This window comes from Drosophila willistoni, assembly GCF_018902025.1.
Source record: "Drosophila willistoni isolate 14030-0811.24 chromosome XR unlocalized genomic scaffold, UCI_dwil_1.1 Seg105, whole genome shotgun sequence".
NCBI classification, from domain to species: domain Eukaryota; kingdom Metazoa; phylum Arthropoda; class Insecta; order Diptera; family Drosophilidae; genus Drosophila; species Drosophila willistoni.
The window spans coordinates 1,333,411-1,347,453 of record NW_025814054.1 but is presented as its reverse complement, the minus strand read 5'-3'; the positions used below and the strand labels follow the sequence as shown (position 1 = coordinate 1,347,453).

The window sequence follows — 14,043 nt, the reverse complement described above, 5'->3', positions numbered from 1 at the left end:
AATGGAGCTGAAATCGAGTGAGAGGGAATAGGGTTTAGGGATTGGGACTAGGTTAGTATATGTACATATATACGTATATATGTATGTATGTATACGTATTTTTCGGGATGGCTTCTGAAAGGACGAGATGAACTAAAGCGGAGTGAAACGGAACGAAGCAAGGCGAAGCGAAGCTTACGTATTGCAATTTGTGCAAAATGCAAATTTCCCCACTGATGACAGCCGCAATTTTGTGCTCCATTGTTGTTAGTGTCGTTGTTGTTGTTTATACACATCCATTGTTTTGCTTAGTATGTGAGTGTATGTGTGTTTTCGTGACTGTATGTGTGCACGTGTGTGGTTGTATATACTTCAATAAATGTCACACAGATGAACAGCATGTGCCAGTTGAACAGGTTAACATAAAAGTGTGAACAAACATTGAATGCAAAAGTAATTTGAGGCGACATTTAATTCTATTTCTTAAACATCCATTGTGAGAAGTAGTTGTGACCAACTTTCTCCTGTAACTGTAAGGTATAGATTTTAATGGTATACGCTTTCTTTAGTTTAAAACGATTTTAACTCTTAGAGCTTGTTATTAAACTAAACTAAAAGTAAAGTTGCGAAAAGTCGTAGAATCAAAAGGAATACTTTTGAAAAATCGTTGCACTACGATTCAAGGACGACGGCCGTTAAGAATTGGATTGCAAACCACTTTACTGACGCCAAGTCGCAACATTGTCTCACTTTTTGTTACTCGATTGTGCATTGCGGTCTTTGATTGAGTTTCTATTTAAGGATGTCGCATTGTTCTACAGTTTTTTGCCCAGTTAGATGCTTGATATAACAAAATTTGTACTACATACACACATACACACACACACACACACACACACACACACACACACACACATAAATAAACGGAGGGTGAGAGGCAGAGAAGCCAGTCGGGCTGAATTCCTGACTAGCAAATGTCTGGCCACTGGACAGCACAACACAATGGCTGACCAGTAGTGTCAGCATCAGGGTCTATATGCCTTCTTTCTCCTTCTCTCTCTCTTTCTCTATTGACCACCTTCCGCTTCCTACTGCCTATAGCCTAGTGCTTATTGCCTAGTGTGGTTCATTCTATCTTTCTGTGTCTTTCTTCTCACTCTCGCTTTGATTAACAATGATGGGCATTATTTTTGCAAATAAATTTCAGGGCAAGGATTTAGAGGATTGTTGTTGTTGTTGTTTGTGAATGGAGCCGACATTTTTGCATGCTTAAGCTGCATTTTATTGATTTATGGCCGTTCTACGTCAATCAGACCCATGCTTCATGGTTGTCATAATTGCACATTTGGTGCAAGGACTTTACGTAAATTTCCCATACTCTTATAGCATTCGGACTGAGACTCTGAGACTCTGATTCGGAATCGGACTTGAAGCGGAAGCTTTTAAGCAAACAGGATATGCTGTGAGCAGCTTTTCGGGACACACAACTCGTACACTTGCGACAAGTCGTCCCCCAAGTCCGAGAATAGAAGAAAACAAAAGAGCATTTCGTATGCAAAGCCTTTGATGTTGTCCTTGCTAGCATTTGCAGGATGCAATGACAAAATGATTTTCATTCGTGTTGTTCTGTGTGTGCAGGCAGCGTGTTTTTTGTTTCGTTTTTTTCCAATTTTTTTTTTTTTTTTTGTATTGTATGTTTTTTATCAGAATGTTGTTAAAGTTTCTCAAGGGTTTGAGCCTTTGCCAAATGGGTCAACAACAGCAGAAACTTTTGTATGCCAGGACAACAGAAAAATAATTAAGGTCCTTCAAAAACTTATTGACTGCCTTTTTTTCACTCCCTCTCCAGCTCTCGGTTGTGGGAAGCTCGCTAAAGTTTGTATTTTCAAAAAAAAAAAAGAATTTCCAAAGCAGAGATAATAATTAGGCCAGGGCAAAAAAAAAGCACAGAAAAAAAGGACAAAAGCCAGGAAGTGGCTAGCGGAGGCCAACAACCAAAGACGAAAAAAAAAATTATCCAGGAAGCTAAAATTGTTCACGTCGACATTTTCTTGCCCTTGCAATTTCTTAATAATCTCTGAACAAAAAAATCGACTATGTCTATTTTAGTCTGTATCTCAAATATTTTCCTTCAGACTTTCAATTAGTTTAGCAAAATGTTCCATAGTCTGTTAAAAACACACGTCGAATTAAATATGTCATTTTTAATTATTTGTACTCACGTTTCTCTAGGATATATATGTGACATATATTAGCTAAAGGCTACGATGATTCTACGTTGTACGGCTCTACCGATAAAAATATATAAATATGTAGGTACTTTGCGTGGAGTCGTTATAAACATCTGACTGAATTTTAAGTATGCCGTCTGAAAGGGTATGTAGCTAGCAAAAGAGAGAAAGAAAGAAAGAGGGAAAGAAAAGGAGGAGCTGGACAAAAAAAGGGACGCTCAATAAATAAATAAAGCAGGGACCAGAGTCGTCCTTTAATGCCTACAATATTCCGGCTAAAATTTCTACATAAACGAATGCCAGCGCACTTAGCAGGCAATTGCGAGATAATTTAATTATGTGATGCCTCCAGCAGCAAACACAGCCGCTGCCGACACACAGAAGCCAGCTAGCTAGCTGGTTGGGAAGGCCAGGATAACAGGATAATGATAACGAAATAAGTAAACCAAAAGGCTTACCAGCCTAGTCCCATTAAAAAACGTGTCCATAGAGCACACTGATAAAATGTGCGGTAAATTAAATGAAAAATGGCCAAGACCAAGGACATTATAAAGTGTGTAACGGACCGATAACAGCAATATCAGACAGAGAAAGAAACAGACAAACAGCAGTAGAAAGCGTTGTGTGCGACTGACCGATGGAGAATAGGTGAACGGAGAGAGGGGACAAAGTCGGTTACGTGGCTTATATAAATTGCAAACCTGACTTAATTGCGCTGCCATAGCCAGGAGGCAAATACAAAAACAATTCGAGCGGAAGTGCAAAACTTTGTCGCCGGATATGGTAGGTAGAGCTTGGTAGTTAGGTATCCTTCTCTATGGACAGGTAACAGCTTGTGACCAGTAACCGTAAATATATATTGTATATACATACATATATGTATATATATATATATCGTATAGCTATACAATGGTATCTGTGCATTTGTGCAAATGTATTTGCATCTGCTTCTGTGTATAAGTGTATCCGCGCTGTGGCATTAAACATAATTAGCGTGGAAATTATTTAAACAGCAATTGAAATGGTCAATGTATATGTACACTACCTGTTCAGTTGTTGAGTACAAATTGGCTGGCTGGCTGTCTGTCTGTCTGTCTGGATAACTGACTGACACCAGGACAAAACTATCTATGCGACGCTGCTGGCGTTGGTGGCATCGGTGTGCGGCAATTTTCAATTTCCCTCTCATCTGTTTGTTGCATTTGTGTTTGGTTGCGTTTTATCCATTCACGTTATGTGAATATCCTCTGTTCGGCTATGTGTGAGAATTACTTCCTCAATAGTTCCATTGTTTCAACGAAAATCGAAATGGGAAATATAATTGTTGTCTTGTTAAGGTCAGTTATTATCGCTTTCGATAAACTTTTTTTTATGAAAATTATACTAATTGAGTGGGATGGAATTCGCGAATCACATCCATTTAATTGCTAAAAAAATACCAAAATTCTTATCTGTTTTCGATACTGTTAATTCAATTGACGGTTGACGGTTGTGAAATTGCTAAAAGCCTTGGAAAGATTACAATTCTTTAATTCTTTTCTTTAATTAACTAATCCGCGATGTGATGTCTGTAGTTTTGCAAAGACTAAATAATCAAAGCTTAGTAGAATCATGCTAGGGATACACATAAATAAAAAATGGAATGTTGTGTGTATACTGTATAGTGTATACTGACCAATCGAAAGGTTCATTCAGTATAATTCACTATTCATCAATGATACATTCAGATGTAGTTTAAGACTAAAAAGCTGTAGCAGGGTTTTCAAACATACCAAAAATTGGCTTTATCACAAATAGCGTGGCTCATGTTTTGGCAATTTTCTGAATCAACAATAAAAATTTTGTTTAATATTTATGTGTATCCTTTATATAAAATCCTTTCTGCACCACCGAAAATAGCAGTAAAATGATTGTTCTCTAGATTAGTTGAAACCTGCATTATAAATGAAAGAGATTTATATGATATAGTATTCTGATCCGTCTGATTCTGACATGTGTACCGCTTTTATCAGCAAACAGTTTATATACCGAGTTTTAATCAAATATACCTATGATATTACCCTTCCTCATAGTGCGCCATTTGGTATTTCGCCAAATTTTAGCACTTCACACTAAAAATTTCAAAAAATGGATAACCTAGTTGAATAATACGAATACAAATTAAAAAGTGGAACAATGTTTATGAAACCTATTTTTGGGGGGTTCAAAAATTAATTTTCGAGGAAGAAACACATCGATTTTTTACATCAAGACAATAAAAAAGTATTTAAATTTTAAAATATTGCTTTCTTATTTTGTCTCCTCTTTGCCTGTCAAATTACTTCAACTTTAATAAGTGGAAACGATAACTCATTTGGTATTTCCGGATATGAGTTGAATTCTATTGTATTCTGTATCGCGAGACTAACAAATACAAAGAACTATGTTTCAGAGCACTCGATTCTCGATTTACATCATGTTTTTTATGCATTAAATGTATGTTATTTTATAGTTTATATAGTTGTTTGATTTATGAGTCTCAAACAACGTCCACAGTTTCAATAAAATACTTTGAAAACGTTTTGGAAATTTTAATAAATTTTGTGAGCTGAGTTGGGTTGATTTGGTTTATTTTGTTTTGGTTACTCTATGTAAAATTGATCTAATTAGTGGGTGAAATATCAATTGGATGAGAATCTTAAACAAATTAACACGTTATGGAGCTTTGCATGCCTGGAATTTGCCATCATCGACACTTCAACGCCGTTTTCAGGCTCACACCTACAGGGGCAAAAGCCCTCTATAATCAGGAAACGAAAGAAAAGTGTAGAATGGTGAGAGAACGTGTGGTGGTGAGAGATGGTAGGTAATGCGGGTGGGCGAATGCGAATGGGTAATTTGGCTTTAACATTACGGTTAAGCATGCATGTCAAGCACATTGCCACACTGAAAAGTTTGTTGCCCCAGCTAGTTGCAAGTTTGCTTACTTGCTAGACTTGCAGCAGTTGCAGTGCAATTGCAATTGCATATGTATGTATGTATATATTTCTTCTGTAATGTTATGCCATATATATGCATGTGTGTGTGTGTGAGTGCCCCTTTAGGCGGGGGCGACGGACGCCTTGGTCTGGGTGCCCTCGTTTTGAGTTTCTTGTGCAATAATTAAGTGAGTGCCAAGTAGAGTGAAGCGTGAAGCAGCGTCGCGGCGTTCTCATTTTCTCATTTGCTGTGTTCGCCAGCAAATTCATGCGTGAAGCAAATGAGAGAAGCACGAAAGAGAGTCACGTTGTATGTGTGTGTGTTATTTCGGCTATGCTCGCGGGCAACGAACAGAACGCGGCTGAGTAAACGCTGCACGCATGAGAAATCAAAAGCAACTGCATGGACTCCTCTCCTACTTGTTCAACGGCCGACTTCTTGTCAGAAAAGGGTGCCATGCAGACGGAGAGATAGGACAATTGTAAATTACAATAACTCAAATGGAAGAACTCGAGAAAATGTTGCCAATTGCTGTTAATCGAAGCTGCGGGCAAATGAATTGGACCCTGAAAAGTATGCTACAAAATAATTGCCTGCATTTTATAGGCCAAAAAAAGCCAAAACAAAAAATTGAAAACATAAACATTAAATACTTGTACCATTCAAATGTATTTAACATTAAATATAAGCCGATTACAATAACAATTGGATGGAAGAAGAAGAAGAAACTCTCGCGATAAGCTACTTATCTTAAAAACTATTGTAAGCCCATTAAAATTATGGCAAATGGCTTTTACGATTTCAATGAGATTACTTGCAAGAAGTCATAGGCTCGCACTTCCAAATAATTTTGCGTCTCTACATCTACTTGAAGTCAATGTTGTTGTTGATTGTTTTTTGTTTTTATTTTATGCCTTTAAACACATTTCACTCTGATGCCCAATAGTACGATGCCAGCCTGTAGTTGTTGAGGGTCATAACAAGCACACGTAAACCGCCGCAGCACGCATTCACTTATTTCGCCATCAAAATGCTAGCACTTGAAATCAAATTTAAACATCTCCTTCCCATCAAAAAGCGTATATGTATATATAGATATGTACATATATTAGGGTGCTCCATAGTATTTTTTTCTTTAGTTGCACAAAGAAGAAGAGATATAATCTGTAGAGTATACTAAAGTATGTATTTTGAAATGTAATTAAATGAAATTAGTTTTTGTGAATAAATTACGCAATGAAAAAAGTGTATTAAAATATAAGGTAACAATGTGTTGGACCACCCTGATATATTGCAGCTATGTCTATGTATGTATGTACCTTACATATGTGTGCCATAGATATATATTTTTCCCCTGAGCTGTCGTGGCAAGTGTGCGTAGTTTTCCGTTCTTCTTCCATCGTTTTTACTTTTCCCCCATTTTTTTCCGTTGTCGCTTTTTTTTTATTATTATTTTTTGTGTTTTTACTTTCTACTCGTTTTACTAAGGCGAGCGACACGTACTTCCGCTCATAAGCCAAAGGCAAACTAGGCAAAGGAGAGCAAAAAAAAAAATAAAGAAGAAAATATGTATATATGTATACATATATACATCACATATGTATGTAAGTATATATATTTTTTCTAACATTGTAACAAGATAATATTTTTCCAACATATATGTAGGTATTTGTGTGCCAGTGCAAGGCAAAAGTAAGGTTGGTTTGGTTGGCTTCTCTACGCTAAATGATATTACCTGAAGTAACATCAACATGACAGACAGGGCATGGCACAGCGGCACAACTAACGGAAACCGGATGTGCTGGCTTGGCAGTTGTGAAGTGATGTTTAGTTCAGACCAGACCCGGACAGGCAAGAGCAGGCCAAACGTTGGTATGGTTTGGTTACGTTCGATGGTTCGTTGGTCTGTATGGTGCGAACTTGCCCATAGGCATCATCGAGTGCCACGTTTTATATGTTGCCAATGGCAGCCTAGAGTCGACTCCCAGACTCTCTTTGTCCGTATGTGTGTGTGTGTAGTTGTTATGGCCCCATAGGCGGCACTTTCTCGCCCTTTACCCTTCTCCATCTCCCACATACCTCTCGATGTGACAGCATAAATCGCTGCTCTGGCCTCCAGCTGGCTAAGGAGTAGTTGAATATATTCCGTGTGAATATGTGTATGTGTGTGTGTGTGTGTGTGTGTGTGTGTAGAACGAGAAGTTGAACAATAAAGCCATATTGGCAATTTAATGTGCTGCAAAGCATTTGAAGCATTCAAAGAACAAAACGACAACACGCATACGCAGTGTATGTTAGGGAGTGCATTTTAAGCAGCTTTCACGATAAGCACGTAAATACACACAGGCACACACATATATATATAGATGAAGCAGAGAAAAGTGTTGGCAAGAAGCAGCTGGTCTTGCTGCTTACCCAATGCATCCTTGCATCCTCTTGCCCTGGCAGCTTAGTTTACAGCTTACTTATCTTTGCCAATGCCCAACACGTTTCTACATTAGCACACAACACAACACAACTTCATTTTCAGGCCAGGCAAAAATATTTAAAGCAATTTCAGTTTCGACCCCTTTTTCTCCTTTTCTGTGGTTCCCTCTTTGAGGGTCGTCCTTGTCGTTTCCTTTTTACCCAAAAAAAAATCTCTCTGCTTGCCCCCCAAACGTTGTGTGTCATTTGCATATTTTGCCGTTGCAATTTTTGCGTTTTCAACTTGTAAATTTGACTTTATATGCGAAAAGGTGCAAATCTGTTTAGCGTCCCCCGTGTGCAGCGAAGCGCATAAAAATGCATTTATGCAAGGGCCAATGGTAACTTACACAGAATTAAGTCAACATCATAATCATCATCCTTATCATCAAGTCTCAGAGTGAACGTAACTTGCCAGTGGCAGTGGTAGCGGCAGTGTATGTCTTGCAAATGTTTACTCAAAAACTAAAGCTTAATGATATTTGTTTAAATATATCACTACGAAAGTGAAATTTATTTCCCTTAGGAATTATTTGTCTATACTTTTTACCAAGTAATTGGCTGAGTAGCAAATATTTACAAGAACTTTCATTAAGTTTATAATAAAGTAAAGTGAAATGCCTGCGGGAAAATCATAACAAGTCAGAGCTATAAAGGTAACAATGAAAATGCTAAGAAAACATACCTGAGAATTCGTATTGCTATCAATTTATGACAAAAATTTTTGAATCAAATCAATGATTAAACTCGCATCATGTCCCAAAAAAAAAAACAAACAAAAATTTTGAAACGCTTGAACGACCACACAATTATGTGGCATCGCTAACATGATCAGACAGTAGACCTTCCACATTTAATTCGGTTAAGCTCAGCATCCTCGGGGAAGACATTATCATCGTCGTAGAACATTTGGAAATCTTGTGATGGTTTAATAATTGCAGTTTCTCGGAATCAGGCGATTTGGGGACGTGGATTGCCCTCAACCTTGCACTCGAATTGCACTGTATAGCCATCCTGGGTGTGCATCGGTTGCAGTTTTTCAATGAAACGTGGTGCTGTGGGTTTATCTTCTAGACCAGGACCTTAACAATTAAACAATCAGCTTGTCAATCTTTTCATGCAACTTGTTTTGCACATATTGGGCATATTCCTCGGGTTCCATTAGATAATGAGCTGGTACCCAGCCCTCCTCTTCGGTAATGCTCTTCTTTACATACCACCATTCAGAACTATGTCGACCAATTACAGTTATCTTTTCACCTTCAACCAAATTGATTGCTTCATCGTTATCGGCAATGTAGTTGCATATGGAATACATTACATTGACATTGTCAGACTCTACAAAAATCCAATAATTAAACACACATTTTTAGTAAAAGAAATTCAATATCAATGTGGATAACACTTACCATCAATATCTATTTCTCGAGTAATATTACGTGAGGCAATAACACAGTTTGCAATACGAAACGTCAGAAGCCCACTTACGATCAAAGACGGGCATCCTTTTATTGCAGTTTGTTTTGCACATACTAAACATATTCTTCCGGTTCCATTAGGTGATGAGATTTTGTGAATTGTCTGTGCAAAAATCATAACAAATCAGATCTGGAAAGACTGTATAGTGAAAATGCAAAGAAAACATACCTGAGAATTTGTATTGCCATCCGATAATTACATAAAATTTTGAATCAAATCGATGATAATTTTGAAACTATTCTGGATCATTTAGTATAACGAATCATCGTTCGTGGGGAGGAAAAGATTGCGGCGGAAAATTGGAAAATGCGGGAAACGTTGGAGGGGCTGTAGTATACCCTGTAAACCCTGAGAAAGCTAATGTGTTGAATGTAGGGGCTGTTAACCCTGGGAAAGGTGATGTGTTCATTGCAGGATCTGTAAGTCCAGTGAAAGGTGATGTGTTTTGGGGTGCTGTAAATCCTGAGAAAGGTGATGTGTTTTGGGGTGCTGTAAATCCTGGGAAAAGTGGCGTATTCATTGCAGGATCTGTAAATCCTACGAAAGGTGATGTGTTGTTTTGGGGGGCTGTAAATCCTGAGCAAGTTGATGGGTTATGTGTAGGGGCTGTAAATCCTGAGAAGGGTGATGTGTTATTTTGAGGGGCTGTAAATCCTGAAAAAGGTGATGTATTCATTGGAGAAGCTGTAAACCCTGAAAAAGGTGTTGTGTTCATTGAAGGATCTGTAAACCCTGAAAAAGGTGATGTATTCATTGGAGAAGCTGTAAACCCTGAAAAAGGTGTTGTGTTCATTGCAGGATCTGTAAACCCTGAAAAATGTGTTGTGTTCATTGGAGGGGTTGTAAACCCTTGGAAAGGTGTATTTCTTTGAGGTGCTGTAACCCCCAACCGCCGCATTTGGCTTTTTTCCCGTTGCTTCAGTTTTTTCCTAGATTAAGAATGATCATAGAAATATCTCGAATTTGATTAGCTCTTATATATGTATAACTTACCTTACGTTCCGCATGGTTATGTATGAATTGTACTTTGTGTCTGATGCGCGTCTGATCTCTTTGATCGAGTAAGAATTTTTTAACGCCTTTAGTCGTTCAATTGCCATTTTCTATTGAAAAATTTACAACAAATATAATTTACAACAAATATAAATATATACAATTATTTAATTTTGGTGCGTGTTGACTGACTAATTTGATTTGATGTTATGATTTACTGTTTTACAAGAGTTACGAAGTAAACTTTGTTCAGAATTTTTTTCTAAATTATACTGACATTTCATTCCAGAGTATTATGACTTCAATTGATTTTGCACATTTTGACTGTGCAACATAGTCACAGTCCGTTATTAAAGATATTCACAAACATTTAATATATTTTAATCAATTGCAAAAAGGGGAACATTTCCATTAAATTTGCTGTGACAATTTCAACATTTTTAACGATTTCATTTGTATTGATTGGTACTTTAACTATTTCCTGTTGAAGACTAATATAAATCTTTTGCATTCATTTGCCAAATTCAAAAGTGTGGCAAACATTTTATGACTTCCTCTCTGTGTGCCAATATATAATATTATCTATGCGGTGGGGTAGAGAAAAAGAAGAAAAATATGCTCGTAAATGTCAAACACTCTATAATGAGCTAATCAAGCAACTTTTGAGTTGCTCAAACCCAAACGACTCTCTTTCTCACTCTCGATAAATGCAAATGGTTTTAGGTTTTAGCCAAACTTTTATGAGGCCACATTATAAAGTCAATGAGGCCATAAAACAGACATCATTTGATAGCACCTAGGCTACAGCTACAGCTACCAGTTGTAAAAACTTTTCATTTCAGGAGTGCCAAAATCAAAATATATCCGTATATCAAAAACACTTTCACTCATCGCACAAGAACTCATAAAACGTCAATGAATGGGATAGATGAAAATATATGTATTATATATGTATATACATACATATATGTACATAAATATATGTTTACAGCTACTTCTTTCAACTATAAACTTTGAAAATGAAATCATTTTTCGAATGAAATAAATTATTATGTCATTTGTGGTTGGAAAATGTCAACGAAAGTTAATGCTGTTGACAGCACCAGCAGCAAAAGAAAAGTTGTACACTCACTTAAATAATATTACGTATACGCCACGTAAAGCGCATTTTGGTAAAATGCCAATTGACTTTAATTGCTTTGCCTCAAAAGTCAAGCGAGGTTCTATGTGAGTGTGTGTTCTAACTAGAGATGTTCTCGGAGAGAGAGAGAGAGAGTGCGAGCGAGATGGAGAGGCAGCGAGAGGGTGATAGGGACTGGGACAAACGGAGAGACGAAGAAAGAGAGTGAATGAGAGCACTTTCATTAGTTTCTAGTCCTGGATGCTACTGCCATAGCGGAAGCCACTAAAAGTCTTTACATTGCATTGAAGTGCCCCCTCCTTTTTGCCCCCCCGCCCTCAGTGAAAAACAGTTTGTGAAATTTAATTTTCAGCACACTTGATTTTTAAATGGCAAATGGTTACAGACCATACAGACCCAAACCAGTACCAGAACCGGGACAAAAAGAGTGATGAAAATTTGCTGTTAATTTGTACAGAAATGTCTCTATTAAATATTAAATTACTTTTCTCTGTCTCATTGTTAAATTTTATGAATTACCACACAAAATATGAAAAAGTTGGTGATATGGGTAAAAGAGAAACAACAAATTTTGCGGCTCTTGTAGTCGGATGTTCGATGCATTCAAAGGGAAGGATGCGGCTGAATGGGCAGTGTATACATATCATATCGAAAGATTCTGCAATAAGCAGCCAGAAGCATTGTGAACAGCAGGAGGCGGGCGACGAACGGAAATCGTGGCCCCAGCAGCAGCAGGGAGTGCGTGTGCAATCTGGCAATAAATATTTTATATTTACAATATGTTCTCTCTCTGACTCTCGATTGCATAAGGAATGGGTCTATAGATTTTGTGTGAATGTTTAAGAGTTGGAACGACTGCTTTTGCTTTTGCTGCTGCTGCTCCTGTGCATGGAATAGTGATGGGAAAGAGGCTAAAGGCAGTCGGAAATGAGGTAAAATGTCAGTTATATGAAAATAGAAAAAGAACTGAATTTTGAAAAGCTGTCAGGTTAAAGCAGGCGGATTACCTTTACCTACATGCAATTCATAAAAATAGTAAAATAAAATCCTGGCCATATTTTATTTAACTTTATATTCCTTACTTTACTCTACTTTTATTTACTCTGTGAGAATTTAACTACAACATTTAGAAAACTATTTCAAGCCGATTGAACAGACTTTCTCCCCGTTAACTCTTCACTATTTTACCATTAGAAGACAACATTTTATTTTTAAATTTTTAAATATTTGTTTATTTATTCTTCATTTATTCCATTTCATATGAGGTTGTTTAGGGCATAGCCTAGTCAATAAACTGTTTTCTTGAATTTTTCTTCACTTAAATGGAATGTATATTTTTTAAATGCCTTCCCACTGTAATGTGGTTTAACTATCAACATCGGAAAATCATTCTGTTCGTTACTGCAGATACACTGAAATTTGTGTCACTTTTGTTTTACTTCTTTTTTTGCTTTTCTCTCGTCTTTATAGCGCTGCATTTTGTAATTAATGGCCAAGGGCTGCGCAGTCCCTTGTCCGGGCTTGAGCTTTTGCTGCCTTCTGCTTTTGTTTCGGTCAGTTTCTGGCTGTTTCTGCCTGTTGGGCAATTATACCTACCATCTGCAGCAAGTTGACTGGTCGTATTGGGGCTATTTGGGGACCTTGTTGCACACTGAGAAAAAGGGGGTTAATGATGCTTCGCTTACAACGGGCTAATGTCTAGGCCTAGTGACCCATCGGGGGGCATTTGCTTCTACTCTATCAACGTAATAAACATGAAATGCAATTAACATTTTATGACATTTCTTTTGTTGGGCCAATTACGAGTACCTAAGTCTGTATAGCCACATAAAAACCATATGAGAAGGTTTTCTCTTTGACTAGTTTATTTCTATTAGGGAATATTAGTTATTTGAACTACTTGGGAATGGTTACGTTTTTATAATTTTGTATTAGTGTTTATTGTATTTGTGTCTATTGATCTAAAGATAACAAGAAATAAAGTAAAACTAAAAACAGAACAAATGCAATTTTTAACCTGCGAAAAATTAAAAAAAGAAATAAGTGAATAAATTCAAAATGTTGGATTTCTTTCGAATTTTAACTTACCCAATAAAAATTTTTTAGAAATTAATAAATGAGAGGACAGGACGAAATACACATTATTCCCAATCCATCGGCTCCTGAGGAGGTTGAACTGATGTATCTGGAAAGAATGGAGTAGTTGGCGTAACGTCCAACATCATGCCGCCAGCTGGGGCTTTATTTGCATGTTTTCTAAATTTAGAATAATTTAAGTTAATTTGCATATATGGTTATTTGGCCGATATTCTTGAATTTATGATCTTACTTTTTAATCGTTTTGTTCTTAAGATCCATAGTCACTGCTGGCTTCGGAACTGTCTCTACCACACGCGTTCCCTTGGATGGGGAAGATTCTTTCATTGTCGTAGCCATAAATAATATTAAATATTAAATTAAAAAATAGGATGATTTTTTTTCGTTTACAACTGTTCGATTTGATGCTCTGAATGAAAAATGTTTCTTGATTCTCACAGTCCCAAACTTAACAAATTTGGCAACTAAATACAAAGAAACATTGATTAGGGGTTTTGTACTACAGAGTATATTCCATTTGTTGAATACTTTATTTGTCTGTTTTATTTGATTTCTTTTTGTTTTTATTTCGCTTACAAGTTAATAATTAAATTTATTGTTTTTTCTTTTTTTGTTTGGTTTCAGATTACCTTATTTTCGTCCTACTTGGCATCATCGTTATGGCGTTTTGGTAAGTAATTAGTCAAAGTTTCGATTGGA

At 36.8% G+C, this 14,043-nt stretch overlaps 1 long non-coding RNA gene across 2 annotated transcripts; it reads right to left on the bottom strand.

Annotated features, from left to right (window-relative positions):
• Positions 1 to 5,818: 5,818 nt before the first annotated feature.
• On the bottom strand, positions 5,819 to 10,293 carry LOC111518932. 2 transcript variants are annotated; one of them, XR_002724152.2, is made up of 6 exons: positions 10,107 to 10,293; positions 9,282 to 10,042; positions 9,044 to 9,215; positions 8,320 to 8,972; positions 7,985 to 8,255; positions 5,819 to 6,344 (listed from the first exon to the last, which is right to left on the bottom strand). It is a non-coding gene; the product is annotated as an uncharacterized LOC111518932 (long non-coding RNA). The 2 variants fall into 2 exon arrangements; XR_006954492.1 differs by having other exon boundaries at positions 5,819 to 6,332.
• Positions 10,294 to 14,043: the final 3,750 nt, after the last annotated feature.